Below are 20,858 nucleotides of genomic sequence, written 5' to 3'. Positions count from 1 at the left end.
CTTTTGATTCTGCTTTTGGGTAGTATAGTTTGGCTTTTAAATGTAAAACAATATTGTTGCTTCAGTACTTTGATCCATTTCTAACACCTGTGCAGGTAGGGAAGAAACCTATGCATTATAATGAGAGCTGAGGGCAAATAGTGTTTCCTCTATTGCTGTTTAGACAGTTTTCTCAGGAACTGACATTTGGAAGAATGCTGTAAATGATTCAGTGAGAGCTCACAATTCAAAACTCCTGAACTACCTTTAGAAACAATAATCTTTTCCTTCAGAAAATATTTGACTTGATGACTATAGTTCTGACACCTGCCATAATATAACAACATCAGAATCTAAATCACTGCATTTTAAATGTGCATACAAAGTATAGTTTGCATTCAATAAGAACAGTTTTAGTTTATCACTTGCCAATGTCACATCTTTAAATTCTCTCCAAAGCATGTGATTTGTTTTTATTTTTGGTTCGGTTCTTAGAACAATGTCAGAGTACAGAAATAAAATAATTAGAGAGAATAATTAGAGTGGTTTTGCTATTATTAACCATTTTTCTCATTTTACTTTTGTATGTATTTGTTGTGTGTGTGTATGTGTTTGGTGGCTTTTAATATATGTTTACATTTTATTTGTAATAATTGTAAAGTGCTTTGTGATGTTCTTGATATATTTTATATAAAATAAAGGTTATTATTATTATTATTATTATTATTATTATTATTATTATTATTATTATTATTATTATTATAATAACAATTTTAAATGCAAAAATCTGCCTTGGGAAATTATGTATTATACACATACAGACAAAAGCTGCATTTCAAATTCACAAATGTGCAGAAATCCTTTCAGATTCTTTCAAATATTATATAATGATTTTATTCAAAAGAAATCACTACCTGTGGCCAAACTCTGCTAAGATTTAGCTTGCTGGCATAGATAGATAAAAGCTTTCAGGCAAAATAACTGCCATTCCTTTTCTTTGGAAGAATTAAAAAACACATAATCCCGAGAAGGCAGAAACGCTTATTTGAAAGTGTTCTAAATTAACCCTTTTAAAAAGAGCAGATTCAGAGAAGTTCCAGAGGATATTTCTGTCATGTCTAGTACCGCAAATAACTGTCACCAGCTTGAGCAGTGAAAATGGGGGTGCACCTGAACACAAACATTCATCAGTGACTGGGCTGTAATTGAGTCCATTACAGCTGCTTAGTTGTTTGTGCTTTGAGATAATGTCAGAGTGTATGCCAGAGACAGGTAATGAGGATGTCTACTGGAGGGTATGTCAAAAGACTTTCATCTTTCAGCCCAGTGTTATTAGATATCCAGACAAGACTTGAATCACAATCATCATCTGTGTCCACAAAAATTGAAGACGGGACAGCCCGATAGCCAAGGCAATTATGGCATTTGACCTTCCAAATATCAGAAGCTGAACTTGTCTTTAAGGGACACAATTTCTCTTCTCATAGACTTTCCTGATATTTGCTAAACTTGTGCCTGATTTGTTTAAAAGGGGGAAAACAATATTCTCAGTCAAAAGTGCATGTTTTGAGGGACTCCTCTGTTAATAGCCTCTGTGAAGACTGTAGGCCATGCCCTCCAGTCCAGAGATTGTTGGCTGGAATCTGGGATTTGTCATTTGCGGACCGTGACCGGGATTCCCAAGAGGGGATTGAGCAATTGACCACTGGGATTTAGTGGGTTCCATGTCAGCCCAATAACCGCAGTCACTACGATTAGTCAGGTGTCTGCTAGCTTGCAGTGTGATTGCTGTGCTGTCATGGTCCTCTAGCTCTGCTGACACTGCATGCTTTTGAAGAAGGACTGTATGGCGTCTTCATCACTGCTGTGCTGGTATAAGAATACAAAATGAAAAGGTGTTTATTCCTTTCACAAAATGTGCTTTTGTTGTGTGTAAGAAGCACATCCGTGACACTCTTCAGATTGAACTAAGAATGTGGAACATATATACATATATATGTATATATGTGAAATAGATTACAAATTAAAACCATCATCGTCTGCATATATCAATCAATTTCTGGATGAAGGTCTCCACAAGATGTTTCCACTTGCTTCAATCTGTAGCTTTGTCATCATAGTTTTGTCCATGGATTCTGCAGCATTTTTGCATTTAGTGACTTTAGTCTTGGCTGTATTTTATTTCTCTTGTGTTCTTAAAACATTCTCTTATTACTTGAGAGATCTTTTTATCGCCTTGTGATGTGTAAAGTCCTCCCCATTCTCTTGCAATTTCCATCACATAACTTGATATTTTATCACGATTGTGATGCATCTAGGTTTTTGCTTGATTTCTGAGATTCATGATGTCGACTGACGTGTTTAATTTATTTATTACTTTTCCTCTTTGGCATTGAGATGAACCATTATGTGGTCACTGCCATTATTGAATGTTTAGGATTCTGTGCAGTCTTCTATTTAGGGTTCATTAAGATGTAATCTATTTAACTTTCCTCCATTAGGACTTTTCCAGGACCATATTGTCGGCTTTATCTTGGAGAGAAAAACATATTTACCTACTGAGATCTAATTCCAATTTTTGCACTGAAGTCTCCCATGATGATTTTAAAGTGTGTGTTTACTTTTTTATGTCGTTGTCCTATTGCTACATAAAAATCTTCTATTCCCTTGTCAGAGAGGCTCGTTGTAGGTGAATAGGCTTGGAATACCTGAAGTTGAAATCTCTTTGCTAGCTGGATAACTACTCTTGCTGCTCTGACAGAAGTGCTGTCAAATTTGACAATGCGTCTCCTGTGAATAAAGAATCCAACAACACTTGTGTTCCTTGATAAAATATAAATATTTCCACTCTTCACACACATACTATATATTTACATATACATACATACATACAGTAGATATAGATATAGATCAGCCATAACATTATGACCACCTGCCTAATATTGTGTAGGTCCCCCTTTTGCCGCCAAAACAGCCCTGACCCATTGTGGCATGGACTCCACTAGACCTCTGAAGGTGTGCTGTGGTATCTGGCACCAAGACGTTAGCAGCAGATCCTTTAAGTTGCGAGGTGGGGCCTCCATGGATCGGACTTGTTTGTCCAGCACATCCCACAGATGCTCGATAGGATTGAGATCTGGGGAATTTGGAGGCCAAGTCAACACCTTGAACTAGTGATTCATCAGACCAGGCCACCTTCCTCCATTGCTCCGTGGTCCAGTTCTGATGCACACGTGCCCATTGTAGGCACTTTCGGCATTGGACAGGGGTCAGCATGGGCACCCTGACTGGTCTGCAGCTACGCAGCCCCATATGCAACAAACTGCGATGCACTGTGTGTTCTGACACCTTTCTATCTGAACCAGCAATAACTTTTTCAGCAATTTGAGCTACAGTAGCTCGTCTGTTGGATCGGACCACACAGCCAGCCTTCGCTCCCCACGTGCATCAATGAGCCTTGGCCGTCCTTCCTTGGTGGTTCCTTCCTTGGACCACTTTCGATAGGTACTGACCACTGCAGACCGGGAACACCCCACAAGAGCTGCAGTTTTGGAGATGCTCTGACCCAGTCGTCTAGCCATCATAATTTGGCGCTTGTCAAAGTCACTCAGATCCTTACGCTTGCCCCTTTTTCCTGCTTCTAACACATCAACTTTGAGGACAAAATGTTCCTTGCTGCCTAATATATCCCACCCACTGATAGGTGCCATGATAATGAGATTATCAGTGTTATTCACTTCACCTGTCAGTGGTCATAATGTTATGGCTGATCGGTGTGTATATATATATATATACACACACACACGTACATGTACATAAATTCACAGGACACAGAATGTTGCAAAGGTGGCATAGAATTTCAATACATTGGCATAAATTGGACCGATTTTAAACATATTTAGGTTTGTCCAGACTAGAGGGCTTTAAATTGACCCAGAGCCTGAGAAATGTATCTTATGCTTATTTCAGTTTGTGTGTGAGTGATCTTTGGTATTCTGGCACCACTACTCAACTTATTAGGAAGTCCTAGAAGCAGCACAGTACAAACATCTAGACAAGAGGTCATTTTAAATTTAAGATTAGCCCCTTACAAGTCAATGCAGATATAAATTAGATTATTCAAAATCAGGAGGTATCGCATTTGCAATAGATGAAAGACATATTGCAAATTAAATAGAGGGTGGGAGAGAAATGTCCTACATGCCACCGAGCTTAAATAGATACTACATAATTCATGGAATTAATGTAAGATGTCAGATCTCCCGTGTTTCTTACATCCTTTAAGTGTGATCTTCCAAAGTTATGACATTCTATATTAAATCATACCAGAGACAGACTGCGGATTAAAATGTGTAATGTAATGAGAACACTGTTCAAAACTTCAAGTAAAGTGAGGCCTTCAATGAGGCTTTCAGTGAGGCTTTCAATTCTGTGCTGTTGTCATTTGGGGAAAGTGACAGGAGGAAATGGGTACTGAGGAAAAAATTGTCAATGGAAATTGGGTTTGTCTGTTCTGGGTTTAAAAAGGAAGATGTTAAGACTCCTGGCATAAGAAAGCTGGGGTAGCAGCTACAGGCAACATATAATAATTACATTCCACCCATAGTACAAATCTTTAAAATATCCACATTTTAGGTTTTAAATATTTATAAAATCAGACTGTATCTGTCCTATCTCAGGTCTCTTGCTATTAGAAGCTTTTTATTGTATTGATTGGCTCCCTTCTGCTCCTGATTATGTATGTATCTTTGGCACTAATTCTCATTTTACTTTAACTACTTCTGTAATATTGATACTTATGCCTGCTGTACCCCTGGTCCCATACCAGATGGAACAGTTTTTTTCATACATTTTACCTTGTGATGCATGCCTATGATATTGCATTTTGCACTTATTATATCTACTGTATTTTGTAATTCTTTGAAAATCGTGCTTATGAAAACTAATTAATAATAATAAAGAACAGGTTAACATCTTCAGGCAACTGAAGTCTAGGGCAGCTGGTATAGATGGCACGATGTACCAATGAGGAGGGAGGGTTAAATTACAATGATCTTCTCTATTTTATTTGCGGTCTGTTCTGGGGGGTGTCTGGAGATCTAGTGCATACACACTGTATTGCTTCTGAAAAACAAGTCTGTCAAGTCAAATTCTGCCAAAAGGTTCCTTCTCAAGAAAAGTATGGTGATCATTTCCAGTTCACTTCTGGAGCTCTGAAGGTTCACCCTTGATAAAAGGCACAGAAAGCCCCCAAGGTCACCCTGTCTCCCTGACCAATTACAGGGATTGTAGAAGTAATCTGAATCAGGATTAACACTAGAGCACACATTCTACTGAAGTGATCTGTAGGAATCTATTTATCTACTTGTTCTGCTTTAAACTAGTGAACACGGAAAGGTCCAAGTGGGACTGGGAGGCTCCAGGGGTTAAGAAATTGCAGAGTTTCATTAAACCTTCAATTACTTGAAAGGCAACCTGTCTAAATAGGCAGTCCCTGACAAATGATCTATTGGATAGGCTGAGAGGAATGAAACACTTGGGGAAAGTGGTTATTTTCTCGTTGTGTGTGTGTGTGTGTGTGTGTGTGTGTGTGTGTGTGTGTGTGTAATTGTAGCCCTTCACCTGACATGTATAGGTATCAGCTAAAAGACATTCTGAGGTAATTGATGAGGTTTATTGTATTTTCTGGAAGATGTGAATAATAAATCTGTGGCAGAAATATAACATAACCATTTTATTTTATTTTGGCACATTTATCTATGCCTTCACAGTTGTACTTCGTTTCTTTGAAAAGGAGAAAAACAATTCTGCATTTCTGTACATGTGCATTTCCCATTTAGAATATAAATAGGAAGGGTATGCAAAATATTCTCCTTTACAATGATACATTATCCACATAGTCTTGGCAAGAATACAAAAAAAAAGTCCTTGAGCTGAAAACTCTGCACCCTAAGGATTTGTTGCAATACAGGATGAAAACCGCTTTTAAAAAAAGGAGGGCAGAAAAGAGACCACGATTTGAAATGCTCAGTTCCTGCTACCTACATACATCCTTTCTCTCTCTCTTCCCCTGTCTATCCAGTTAGTAGTGTGGGAGCCAATGAGTAAGCAGAGAGCTGGTGGTGGGCGGGCCCTGGAGTGTCAGTAGCAGTGAGGTATGACAGATAGCAGGGGCCCTGGGCTGGGAGCCAGAGAAGAGTGTGTTTATATGGGAATGTGACTGTGTTCACATCCTGGGAGATGGGTTAACTGAACACACAGCACAAAACTCACACTGGAGGCACCGTCCGTCTCCGCAACCCACAACGACAGCTGGGGGGAAAATAGTGTCGGTCTTATTTCTACTTGGCAAGGAAAAAGAACCATCAAAAAACAGAAAAGCTTTGTAAACAGACACCATGAATGAAGGTAAGTCACCTAGGACAGGAGAAACGCGGTCAACCAGGGGCTGGGGTTATATCTGATCCCAGGGGGGGTGGGGGGGAGTTTTTTTACTGCTCTGCTCTGTAAATTTGAGAAACAGGGTAATATGTTGTTGACAATTAATGGTACTGCAAAGTTAATTTGCATAAGGACAAAAATTAGAGCATTTCTAGTGTCAGTTTGCTTTCTGTTTAGGTTTTAGTGGGATGCTGCTGTTTATTTTTCCTAGCCTGAGATATCTCCCAAAGTTTGATTTTGCAAGGAGCAATACAATTTACATATATTGCTGAGTCAAATTGGGACCAAAACCTGTCTTTAGATCACAGTATGAATATTACACGAAGTGAAACTTTATTTAAAATAGATACGTTTTTAACTCTTGGGGGAGAATTGTTTTGTTTTTCTCAGATTTAATAATTAGAAGTAAAAATATGCATTGCTTCAACTCTTTATGCTAGCTGACCTTTTAATGATGTTAAACACTCCAGATACAAAGTTCAAGTCTGCTTATCTTTATAGGAGTCTCTGATTTAAGAGTGGGAAAATCCTAAACTGTCTTAGAAGCTCCTATGCTGTTACATTTGTTTGTTTTATTCCACTATTCTGTTGCAAAACAAGAAGTTAATGAAAATGAAATGCGTTGCAGTAAATGTTACACTTTTGGAGATTTGGAAACTTCTTTGGATTCTTCAATGTGTGGTGTTACCTAGAGCTTACATCACTGTGTTGCTTAGTTCATTCACACTACACTGAGAAACTGGGGAAGGAGCTAAACAAGGGACCTGCACAACCTTGACAAGTTGCACAGCACAGCATCACGTTAATAAAGTGTGAGGAGATAGAAAACTGCAGAGAAAGATTCCTTTTCCCGGACAGATGTATCCTGGGACTATGTTTATATGTTGTCTATGAAATGATGGCCACAAGCTGGATTCCTCAACCTGCAGTTTGAAGTCTGTGTTATGCGTAAGAATGCCTCAGAGTCCCTTATTCAACTATATTTCAAATTATTTGGAAGACTAACATTGAGATGCTTACATGTGATTTAGGGCACCAGTGATCAACCGTGTCTGAAGGAAAGTCAGTAGTGAACCAGACTGACCGAATGATCAAAGCAAACTTACTTGTTTCTTTAAGTCTGCCTTTCACAGGCCAACTCCTTGCATTAAGTCATTAATATCTACTCCCAAACCACCATTACGCTGTTTGCTGGGGAAACACTGTGCTGTCTTAGTAAAACAAAAAGTCTTATCCAACTGTGCTACATAGACAGAAACACCTTAAAACTTAACAATGAATGAAAAACAACTACATTTCCTAAGCAAGTCAGGACTTGTCTAAACTTATCTGCCTGAACGTAACACCACTACTTCAGTTCAAAGCAAACACAATGCTTGGAATGGTAATGTTTTCACAAGGGGAGATTAGAAGCTAATTATGACCCAAAAAACATGCTTATTTAAAACTTGCTTATGACTCAAGCATTCTTAGATTATTATCTGTATGATTATTATTATCATCATTATTATTTGGCTTAGTCTGCCAAAACATGCTGTCTCATCAAAAAAAAAAAAGGTGCAGAGTCAGCACTGTGGATCAGTCTAGCTTGTAAAGTGCATGCGGCTGATCAATATGGTATAATCGACTGATTGGGGGTGGATGGGGTGTATTCCATTACATGATAACCTTTGAAAATGAAATACTTTCTGTGCTACATGAAACCACATGAGGTGTTGGTGCATCTAGGTGTCTCAGTGGTCTGCTGGGATTGCTTTGCTTTGTTCTCCAGCGATTACCTCACCCAGCTTGCGGATCTAAGCAATGACATCACCAAATTACTTATTGTTTGCTTATGAAGGACCAAGAGCTCATGTACATAGACTTCGCTCAATTCATTATTATTATACATTATTTTTTTTATCAATATCATTAAAACCAAATTTTTTACTTTAAATCATTCTCTATATATTAATAATGCCACTGAATTTAAAAAATATATATTAACAATACAAAAAAGGATATTTGAAATGCATGCCTTAAATTAAGCAAACATATTCACAGGGAGGAAATCACGTGCAGTGAAAGTAAACGCATCGGTACTATATCTGCAGGAAATGGCCTATGCAATATTTACCTGGCCCGGTTTAAGGATGCTATCAAAAGGTCGCTTTCCAGGTCCCTGCATAAGGCAAAGGCACTGACATATACCAATGATAATCACCCTGCTGAGAGCGACAATCCACACAAAGGGATGGGCTGAGCTGTACATTAGTGTCAAGTGCTTTCAGAGACAGGGGAAATAACACTTTCAGATAATGGATTTGGAGGGGGAGGCTGGATGTGGGTGATTCAACAGACTTTTGGAATTATTCCCCTCCCTACAAACCCCCACCCCCTTCCAATATTTGTATTTATTTTTACACTGGGCTACAGTCAATTGGTTTTGAAAGACATCCACAGCTTCCTTTGCTGAATAATGCCACAGATCAAGGGAATGGTTCTACTTTAGGCTGACAAGTTTATCACCATCCACCCTACCTAGTGACAGCTATTTTATAGCTCAGTGCACAATGCAGGCCTGGGCTTTAAATACAGAGGAGTGTGCTTCACTCTCCCCCACACATGCCAGGGACCTCCACACGGCACATCACTGGCAATATATCACACAAACACACTGCAATATGAGTACCACGAGCAGCCCCAGCAATATCCCTCCTTTTGAAAGGAAAAGATGCAATATTCTCAGTAAGGATGAATTTAAAAGTGCCTGTGAAAGAGTAGAGTAAAGTTATTTTCTATGGGTAAAGCCAGTCTCCATTATGCATGAGTCACAAATTGCGCCCTTTTAAAATCATTCTTGTCACCCCCAGTAAGGAATAGTCACTTTGGTAGTGCAGAGAAAAAAACCTGCTGGCACTAAACTCTACCCACCCAGATCGAAAAAGAAACATTCTGCTTCAAAGGCTTAATTACATTTTGAGCTTAAAATGGATAATAAATTAGCATAATTGAATCAGGATTTTTTTGGCACTTTAAAGTTAATAACTACCTTTCTACACCTAGGTCATGAGATTATTCTGTGGGGTGGGGAGCCTTTTATAACTTCTATGAAAGCAGATAACAAATTAGTAATAACCTGCTGTTTCCAATGGAAAACAGTTTATATATATATAAAACATAAAAACACCCTAGTATTTTGTAGAAAGTGATTAAAGATCGAAGGTGAAAGATGCATTCAAAAATAGAAATGTTGTTACACAATTCTGTGACTTACCATTCAGAGACTTGTACTAATTACTGTCAAAAATTGGCCCGTCTGCACCATTACTCACCTCCACAGTTTTAATCCTCATAATGGTGCCTTATTAATGCCATGTGTAATGAGGGAGAAGACTCAGTCCATGACAAGGATTTCTAACCTACTGAATCATGACCACAGAGTACTAAGATTGGGTGCAATCCAAAAGACCTGACCTTTATATTACTAAAAGACAAGGGATTTTATTTATTTTTGTGACTGGAAAAAATATCTTTCCACCGGCCCAACTTTGTTGCAAATAGAAACGTACTTTTTCATAATGCAATCTCACTACTTTTTCAAGTTTTAACTTGCAAACAAAAGTCATGCTAGAGTGAATAATGCTTTTTTCCTTCTTCTTCTTCTTCCTACAACCTCTTATGTAACTTCAGATTGTCAAAACCTCAAAACACAAGACATATACAGAAGACACGATCAAAATCGCCACATCATTTTTGAATGTTCCCAAGAGATCTGTGTAGAGGAAACCTAAAATGTAAACTTTTATGCAATGAAATAATGAGGCAACTGAAACTAATGTACTGTCAAAAGTCTTATTAGAGGATATCCTGAGATTAAAAAACCCTGCACTGACTCAGTTTTGATAGGCAACAACCCAAGAACAGCATAGTAATAATAGAAGGAAATGCTTGGGCGGGACTATTTAAACAACATTGTTTAAATGTATCCTTTTAAAGCAAAGGATTCTCCCAAATTAACACAAAAAAAATTGAATTATGTAAGTGAAACCAATAAGTTTATGAGCTAAAGTCATTCATTCCATTTATATTTTGCTACCCATAGCTTTAAGTTATTTTGACTGAAAAAAAATGTCAAAGATAAGACGATTACAAGTTAAATATACATGGGTGTTCCTAGTGAGGGAAAGATTTATTTCCTCCCTCCTTAAGAATACAATAAAAGTAACAGGCTGAAATATCTCTCAAAAGCAATTGCACTGCTATCTTGTTAAAAACACTGCTTATGATTCCAGCACTGGGCAAGCATTCCTGCAGAGTTATGACTGAAATGTATTAGTCTTGTGGGGAGAGCTGAGCTTATACAACCAGGTTAAAACTCGGCCCACAGAAAAGCTATTTAAACAGAAATCACTCCAGATTCAATTCTTCTCCAGATTATCTAGGTTGTGTTTAGTGCCTCATTTTGGATTAGCATGCAGACAGCTTCAGAGGATGAAGCCATTATTTACAGGCAAAAATGACCTTTAAGAGTTACATGACTCACAGGCTTGCACCGAGGAATTTTGTGAAGCTCTGGCTTACGTGCCCATTTTAATAAATTAATACGTGTATACCATGTGGGATCCTTTGGGCTTAACAGATCAAAAAACAAAGTTAGCTGGTAGGGGTGAAGTAGCTTTTCTTATTCTAATGATGGGCAGAAGTTCAGATTCAGAATTCAGCTTTGAAACAGCATTTTTTGGAGTGATGCATCCAATCTAAAGGTGTTTATTTGAGATGCGCCTAATATTCTGTTCTCAGTTTCTTTAACAGTAAAATTATCTGATCAACATTTAAATTCAAAGACTCAAGTTGCAATACAGCTATAATAAAGTGTCGTAATGTTGAAAAGTATCGAAATCTTGCATGGATAAAGGTATTCTATCGTCTAGGGTTTCCTACTCTAAACTCTGAAACTCAGAATCATATTAAATAATTAAAAGACTGTAGTGTTTGGGGCAAAGCTGTCAAATGCAATATTTTCACAGAAAGGAATAATGTTCATTTTAATTAAGTCAAGTAAAATAAAAAAGTGAGATTTGAGTTATGTGCTTTCACATCAGAACTGTTATAATGAACTTTGATGGCTAGTCTTCTTACTAAACTTTACTTTAAACATTACTAAAATAGACTAAAATAGAAATAAGAATCATGCAATCTTGCATAGTTTTATAAGCTGTGGGTAATTGAACACAAGGTTGTCATGAGGACACATGAATATATACAGACAGGTGACAAATTAAAGGAAAAACCTGAATAAATTAGTGGAGGAACATAACGAATGCAGATGCCTCCAAACAGGTGTACTGCATGATACAATTAAGCAATAAACATCCTAGCATGCTCTGTGGCATGTATAAAAATGCTGTGCAGGCCCAGTTGACTTCAATTATGGATCAAGATGGCAAGAGGAAAGGATCTAAGCTACTTTGAAAGAGGGGTCTGTATTGGGGTACCACTGGTCTACAGAGATGTGGAAAAAAGTGATATGGGCTGATGAGTCATCCCTCACCATATTCTCAACAAGTGGGCGGGTGCATGTGAGGCAACACCAAGAGACCGGTACAGGCCTGACTGCTTGACCCCTACAGTGAGGGGGTCCGGAGGCTCTGTTATGCTGTGGGGGGCATTTTCCTGGCATGGTTTGGGTCCACTTGTCCCCTTAGAGGGAAGGGTCACTGCAAATTATTACAATGTTATTCTGAGTGATCACCTTTATCCTATGGTGAAACATTTGTATCCTGATGGGAGTGGTCTCTTCCAGGATGACAATGCCCCCATCCACAGGGCACGAGGGCTCACTGAATGGTTTGATGAGTATGAAAATTATGTGAATCATAAGCTATGGTTTTTCGCAGTCACCAGAACTCAACCCAGTTGAACACCTATGGGAGATTTTGGACCGACATGTTAGACAGCGCTCTCCACCACCATCATCAAAACACCAAATGAGGGAATATCTTTTGGAAGAATGGTGTTCCATCCCTTCAGTAGAGTTCAGAGACTCGTAGAATCTGTGCCAAGAGCATTGAAGCTGTTCTTGGTGCTCGTGGTGCCCAACACCTTACTGAGACACTTTATGTTGGTTTTTCCTTTAATTTGTCACCCTGCTGTATATGCATACATTTTGTATAAATTATAAATATTTAATAAATTATAATATAATAAATTACAAATATTTGTATAAATTAGGCCCTGACTACTCAAATGTGGAATGCATCGATCATCAATGCACAGGAAGTCCAATCTGAATGTTCAAGTTAAAATGTAAAACCAGTGACAGAGAAAAAATGTAGTACACAAAACTAGTACAGAAATCAATTCAGCTCTTTATTCCTAAAATCACACATTATGTCTCTTAAGTTGCATAAGTTGTAAATAATTTCAAAATATTGATAAACCCTCTAATAGTTCGTTTAAATCCTGCATGGATCTTGAAATAAATCAACAATTACAAACATATTAACAGATTATTATTTTTTTAAACACACAGAAGTACACAACATAATGAAGGTAAAGATCATTATAGTATCTTCCAAGTATTCCTGCAGCAGCTGCAACTGAGTTTTAGGCCTGGATATTATTCTTATCATTGTCATTGGTAGATATCTGTCATCCTAACACTGAGTACATTTCATTTAATCTGCAGAACAGAGCAATCAGGAATATCAAGTAAAATCTGCCCCGAGCAAAGGTAAAACACAAGCAATGTTTTTAAATAAAAATGACAGCTTCTGCATCTGAGGGGAGCAGTTTTAGATTCTGAAGTTACATTTCTAATATTAATGTGTTGCTTTTTGTTTTTCCAAATGATCATCGCGAGACTCCTGCCATGTTTAAACGCAACACACGGGGTATATTTAGATATGAACTGAACACAAACAAAAATGTTTTTTGTTTTTTGTGTTTTGTTTCCCTGACCAAAATGAATACAATTTCAAGGGAAGAACAATAGATAGAAAGGGGGGAGGGTTAAAACTGAAATAGTGCAATAGCTTGCAAGGAGGCTGGTTTAATGCTGGTGAAAAGGCATTTTTCTTGTCAAACAATTCTCCCTGGTATTACTTGCATAACATTGCCCTAGAAGAATCAAGACAAACAAAATTGCTCCCAGGCAAATAGAGCAGAAATGAATTCAGTTCTCATTTATTAAAGCGTCCATGTATTGAAGCCTTTTTACATCAGCGTTCCCTACAGAACTGCAGCTTTTTGTTCCCCCTTCACAGGATAACTACTTTAGGAAACAGGGATATTAGCGTTGACAATTGCATATGATCTGACCCCAGTCTCACTCAGGGTGAAAACTCACTGTCGAACTCCACAGTGTTACTCTTTTGCTTGAACTCAATGTGAAACTCTCTTCATAAATATTCCCCCTTACTTTGCACGTTCTGAAAGCAGACCATTTTTCTTTCTTTCTTTTTTAATTAGCCGAAGGAACCGTTTAATGAGGCCAGTTTAATGTTAGTTTTACATCTAGAAACTAACTAGCATATTCAGGATTTTACAAAATCTGTGACTGAAGCCATTTTACCTCTCCTGCAGGTGTTTTGCTGCTGTATCTATTAAGTTTCACTTCATTGCACTAAAATAAATAACTCCTACAGCCTTCGGGGGATTAGTTGGTTTGTGTTCTCCATTTTCAAAAGATGTAATTGGAATATTTGTTGGAACTTTGAATTTCTGACTCAGTTGCATGACTACATTTCCAGAAGCTATTGTTATGTCTTTGTACCTTATATAGATTAAGCAACAAGTTATTAAATATTGCACTCTTTGGCAGCACAGAAACCTTTCCCAGAACATTTTAGGGGTAGTACTCTTCTGTTCATAATCACAGATGCACCATATTTTCACAGGTGGGACTATATTTTGTTTCATTCCAGAAATCTGGGCCAAGAGGAACTTAACAACAACCAGATTTACAAACAATACCGCATCCTAACATTCACTAAGTAATGTGGAAAATAAAAGGCAACCATAATGCCTTCTTTGCAAACCTGCAATGTCAGAACATGCAGTGGAAGCATGTTCTTGTTGACCTATAGTATACATTTTACATGGAGAAACATCAAAGGTTTGTTTATGCTAGGTAGAACTGTATCATCAGAAATTAGATAAAAGGCCATAAAGGCCTCTTCTCATGCATTTACTCCACTTAAGTGTACACATATGCATGGAAAATAATACATTTCAATGGGCTGTAGGGCAAATTAATACAAACCTCAAAAACAGACTCCACCTTGACCTGAGTGTGATTTGTAGAACATCTGTTTTTTATATATATTTATTTCGTTTTTTACCTTTTGTTTGGGGGGGGTAGGGTGGGAGCGGGAGTTTAAAGTAGAATGATGTCACCCGGAGTTATTTATTTACCACACATAATCCATCACTTTACTGTCTGGTACTAAAATGACTGAAAAGGCACAGAGGCTGTAATGGGTTATTCTGTTAATCTGAAGGGTTTAAAAGCTGTGTGAAAAACAGTTTGGACAGCCTCCAAACAATTTAATACTCTTTGTTCACTGAGAATATTAAGTGCCCAGATGACTGACAATAATTAGTTTAAAAACCTAATTGAATTCTCTTCGGAAAAGCACTTTACAGTAACACTGTGCTAGTAGGGCTTCCCATAACTTTGTAAGACCTTCCTTATGGAAAATATCTGGTAACAAGATAAATAAACATTAATCAGGTCTCAGTTTTCTTGTTGTCTTATGAGGAATAACTACATTCTGTTCAGTGCAGACAATTATTGGTCGCCATTAGATTAAAACTAAAAACAAATAGGGTTTGGCTGGTCTTTGAAAGAGAGGATATTGTGTGTTTTTAGACCCTTTACTGTATCCCATAAGCTGAAAGAACCTCTCGTCTCTTTAACATGCAAAAACCCTGCTCACGGTGTCAACCCACAGATCCGTACACGCCTGCTGTCAGCTGGGACCTCCCCGAACAAATTTCCAGCAGGTTTGCTCGGAGATGTTGTGTTGCTGTGTGCCCTGCAAACAACAGTGCAAGTCTGGGATGGAAGCCAGATACCTCCCAGCTCATTAGAGCAAACTGAGTCGAGCCTATCACACTGGATCAGAACGTAAGAGTCATCATCATTGGGGCTTGAAACACAGGCTGTGGTGGCCAGGGTTACTAGAAGGCATGGAGTGAAGGAGAAATGTAAGGCATAGTAATACACAACCGATATATGTACTTAGGATTATTTCCAAACACCTTAATTGGGGCCACTACATGAATTTAGAATGTTACAGACTATTTTGGATGCATTGATAGGTAATTGCTTTGTTATATTTGTTTGCGTTAAAACGCCACTATGATGCTTACATTGCCTAACATCTCATTTAAAAAAAGAAAGACAGACCTTTTTTTAGTTCTTGGCAAATGTCCATCCGCAGGGCGACTTATAAATAAACACTGTCAAAGCATTACAAAGTGCAGTAAATACAATCAATACAGAAAACAATAATCACACATCCTAGTACAAATGAGCTAACAAGTGCAAATGTAAGAGTTAATTCCCAGTATTTGCTCAGGGGTGGGGTAGGCATAAGAGAAATTACAGAAGCAATAGTGGTGTTAAAAACAAAAACATTAATCAGGAGCATATTTTATAGAAAGTGCATAAGAGCAAGGGTGCAGAGACATCCAGAAGGTTCACATGCAGTATTAAAGCTACAGTCATATACTTCAGTTTGACTCATGGGTTAAGCTGATTTCAATGAGCAATGACCTTACGTTGGTTTTGGTTTAGAGATTAATTTAAATCAATATTTTCTCATTTATCTTATCTCCTGTATTTACAGGTGAGGCAGGCACAACCACATGTATTCTATGACACTGTGAGTAAGTTATCCTTCTCAAAAGGTATTTTTCTCAACCCCCACAAATCGCTTGTATGTGTGTGTGTGTGTGTGTGTGTGTGTGTGTGTGTGTGTGTGTGTGTGAGTGTGTGCATGCGTGTGCCTGTGTGTGTGTGTGCGCGTGTGTGTGTGGGAGTGGGGGGGTTTCTTAAAAAAGCAATCTGAGCCACTCATTGACAAAGGACACTCTCTCCTCACGGTTTCCTTGTGTGCTTAAGCAATGAGTAAAGGGGAATCACCTCATCTCCACTGTGAGGGGTAATTCATTTTCTGCACTACTCACAAATGAACTAAGTGGATTATTCAATTTGCTGCAATTGTGTGCTTCAGGAAAGAAAGAAAAATAGAAGAAGAAAAAATCAACGGGGAACCTACAAAATGCCGAGTGGAGGGGGTGAATTACAAGAGAGAGTGACAGATAAGATTTATACTTCCGTCCAAGCCAGTAAAAATACTATTAAGTTATGATAATTCTAATGTGAATGTGTCACTTAAGCCACTTAAGTGGACACTAGGAAGAAAAGATGCAGTCAAAAGATGTAAGAGGCCCTTGAGAGCCTTCAGCAGGGAAGCCTCTCTTTCAATAATTAATTCCGTTACGTAAATGGCTGCCACTTTTAGCACTGAAGACATTCTCCCGCTGTTACACTTCTCATACAATATGCACATGTTGCACATGTCGGCATGACCATAAATAACCACTGGGCCGCACCGAGATTCAAGACTCCTAATGGATATGTTTGTATAGCACTTTTTGCGCATTTACTGTCATCTGTAGGTTTGCAGAATGCATGGAGATCCCTAAATGGAATTCATCCTTAGGATTCGTACTACACTACAGAGATCATCTGAATTAACTGAAGCTTTCCATGTCATGTTAAGAATTGGGACAATTGTTGTAATTATTAGTCAAGGTGACATTAAAGTCATTAGAATATGTTTACTGTCACCCTGATGTAATTAGAATTAGTAAAGCAAAATGTGTAATACTGAAAGAGTGATACTAAAAACATTGTGAAGAATAAAACATGCATGAATTACTTAATTACATAAGGATGAGGGGGCTTTCTTAGACAGTTACTTTAGATGTGTACTTCCACTGACATACCTGAAATAGAATTTAAAACTTACAGACACATTGTTTGTTAGGATGATCCAAAGACCAAAAGCAAAGTCTTCATTTGAAAGGTTAGAAATGTGTCATTTCTAAAGCTGGAAGTCAAATCGCTGGATGAGAAGCAGCAGTGGAAGAAAAGAAAAGAAAAAAAGTGATTAATTTCCCTGTAGCCAGGTGTCCTCATTTCTATCCAGTTCAGAGAAAGTGCTAATAATCTATGTTGTGTGTGATTAGAAATGTTTCTCTTATGACAAGCATTTAATGGCTATTATTAGCTTACTTGGCAAAACTTGGCAAAGGAATTTTGCTTTCATTTAACCCTCTATGAGTTTATTAACAGAGCTCATTTTTATTAAAGTTCCGTTTAATTTTACCCACATAAAGCTAGAAGATGTCGCTGGTAACATGTAGTGCGAGACTACAGAGATGATCAGACAATATTTAAGTCAGTCAACTTTAACCTTTCAAAATAATGGGACAAAACACATGCAAACACATGTTTCCCTTTAAATAACCTTTCTGCAATAACCGTTTTTTAAAAACTAGCCCTCCAACCTCAGCAAACTGTAATTGCTTCATTCTCTCTGTATATTTTCCTGTGCATGGGATGGTTCTATAAAAATAATACAATTTAAAACATAGCACTATACATTCCAACAGTTCTGCTTTGCTAGAGAAAAATATAAAAATAATATTATTATAAATAAAGTTATTCTCAGTACGAGGGGAGTCAGACGCCAGGCGTGAGCCGAGTGTAATATAAACCTGAAATTTCAAAGCAAGGAGCACTGAGCCAAAATGGTTTCCATGGCAACCTTGTAAAAGTGCCAGTCCCAGGCCTGACCGAAGCATTAGAGAATTCTCTATGCCTGCAAAATTCAAACAAGTTCCTTTGGATCAGCTGAAGTTTACCGTGTTTAAAAATAAATAAATAAATGAATAATCCTCACAGCCACAGATCTTCTCTGATTAAGGTGCTCAGTGTGGACAAATGCAACTCAAGGGCATAAGGATTAACAAAATGGCAACAAAAGCTTTCCAATCTGGTTTCATTTTCATTTTTTTTTATGGAGATGGAAATCACTTGATTCAAACACAGAGAGAGAAAGGGAGTTTTTACATTGCCCTCTGTTCCCATGAGTCACTCAACAGCATGTTGTTTTCCTGTTCTTTTGCACAAGACATGATCTTTTACACTCCCACACTGTTTATGTAGCAGGTGCCATAATTCACTTGTGGCCTGCACTGGTGTACAACTAGGTTAAACTGTACAGTGAAGCTCAATAGTTTATATTAAAACGGCAAGCATTTCCCAACGAGCAGAAATAAAAGGACAATTTGCTGTAAGATAATAGATAGAAGTGATTAGCCACAGCGTGATACAATAGCAGCAAGTGTAGACATTCAGAGTGTCCTGAAGTCCGCATTTCATCCGTGAGGAGAGGATGGAAGAGAAAACCATTTAGAACAGCTTGCTTCTTGAACGCTGAGTTAAATAGCAGCTGATTTTGTAGTGTGATCTAGAGGTGGCAGATAGGGGGGGTGGGGTGGAGGAAAGCAGCAAGCCAATTTGGCTAGATTTCAAGTAATTTCAAAGTGATGATCTATCTTGATTAAAGATAATACCCCACACGCTGCCATCTATACAGAAAGCCCATGGTGCGGAGCCTGGCTGGTGGCAGCGAGAGAGAAAAGCAAGACAAACCAGCTGCAGGCAATATGGCGCTCATTATGATCTTACACTGAATGGCCCTGAAGTGTGTGATACTTTTGTCTGCTTATAATGGACTATTCAGACATTTTCTAAGACCTTGATTGCCATTTCTCTCAAGCTGTCTCTGAGCATTTCACAATGCCAAGACCAGTTACTTTAAGAAACTCTGAATACCTGTGCCTGTATATATAAATGCAATATTTTCCGGGCTAGCTGATCAAATATATTATGCACACAAACATGAAGTCAGAAAATGTGTATTATTTCAAATATCTAAAGGTCCCCTGTAAGATCCACAGAAATACATAGTCTAAAGTATTCGCACACTTCATTTCATTTGTAAAGTTGAATAAATTGTGTTCTTTAAATTATACTTATTTATCAAAGGGTTGATTTCAGAGTAAGTTCAGCCTTGAGAAAACTAAAGATTACAGTTGACTGAACTAAGATAGGGGATGTGTAAAATATTTACTGCAACTCCATCAATCTGTTGATTAAAATAAACAAATCACAGATTAACTTTTATAAAACAAGGCACTACAACTCTATATATACACAAGTGCATTTAAATTAAAAATTAAAACATTGTCAGTAAGCTATGCAAATTTGAATCTTCAGAAGGTAAAACAAGCATCCTAAGGAGAACATAATTTCACTGCAACTAATGGATACAAAAATACAGTAAAATAAACTTAACACAATGAGGGGGAAAAAAGATTGTCGTTCTCCATAATGATACAAAAAGGACACCTTCAGGGAGACTAAAGTAATAGCTATGACATTGAAGGGCTCAGATATCTAGAATTATAATTTCATCTACACATATTCCTTGCGCACAGTCTGCTCTGTTTATTTCTCTGATCTGATGGAAACCAATTTCTGTCACTCACCGACTGATCACATTATTGTTCCCAACTGTAAAAACAGGACAATAATGAAGTTAACTGCTTTCAATTGCACCACAAGCACTGGCGTCTTTCGTTGGGCAATTACAGAAGGATCCTTCCAATCCCTCTTCAACCTGTAATATAGTTGGCGCCGCCAGCACAATTTGCATCACAATGGTGTCTTTGAGCCTGCATTGTTTCTCTCGGTGCTTCTGACATGTAATGCATTTGTAATAAGGGAGCATCTAACATTTCAGCTCATCTTTTGCTGGTTTCGTCACCCAAAGACGAGAGTTCAGCAAAGCCAGCCAGCTTTTCACAATAAAGTACCTATTTGTTCAGAACAGACGACACAAAAGCATCTTCCCATTCTCTAATATATGTAATGGGTGTCTATAAACTTCTGCCTGAGAGTTATTTGTAATTTTATTGCTATTAACAATAAGATATCATAATTAAAATATGTAAAATACATACAATAAATACAATAACTATCTATTACTATCTAATAATTTCAGAGCTGCTATTGAAACACTGAACACTGAAATGATCTGTCTATGACTCTCTACAAATAATTCTATAAACTGATAAATTCAGCTGGAGCGCACGTGTCCCTGACCTTGTACTGTGAAGCAAGGAGTCTTTATCTGCTGCAGCTGGAAATAGATAACCAGCCGTCTGCTTACAGAAATACAGGAAATTGCTTGGATTTGACAAGGTAGGGCTGAAAGAGAGCATCCTCTTTGGGAAGGATAAGCCGAGAAGCCCCTGTAGACTATTTCTGAACAGAAGGTTTTCTTTCACCGGCCTCAGTGGAACATTCTGGT

At 37.8% G+C, this 20,858-nt stretch overlaps 1 protein-coding gene across 1 annotated transcript in view; it reads left to right on the top strand.

The window, feature by feature from the left end:
• Nucleotides 1-6,189: 6,189 nt before the first annotated feature.
• The window catches only part of lzts1 (leucine zipper, putative tumor suppressor 1), a 48,460-nt gene continuing 33,791 nt past the window's right edge, over nucleotides 6,190-20,858 (top strand). The window contains exon 1 of the mRNA XM_066714481.1: nucleotides 6,190-6,387. The gene's annotated coding sequence lies outside the window, so the exon portion shown is untranslated. The remainder of the gene's footprint in view (nucleotides 6,388-20,858) is intronic.

This window comes from Amia ocellicauda, chromosome 9 (genome assembly GCF_036373705.1).
Source record: "Amia ocellicauda isolate fAmiCal2 chromosome 9, fAmiCal2.hap1, whole genome shotgun sequence".
NCBI classification, from domain to species: domain Eukaryota; kingdom Metazoa; phylum Chordata; class Actinopteri; order Amiiformes; family Amiidae; genus Amia; species Amia ocellicauda.
Note: the sequence above shows the minus strand (reverse complement) of the source record. Positions and strands in the feature narration are given on the sequence as shown.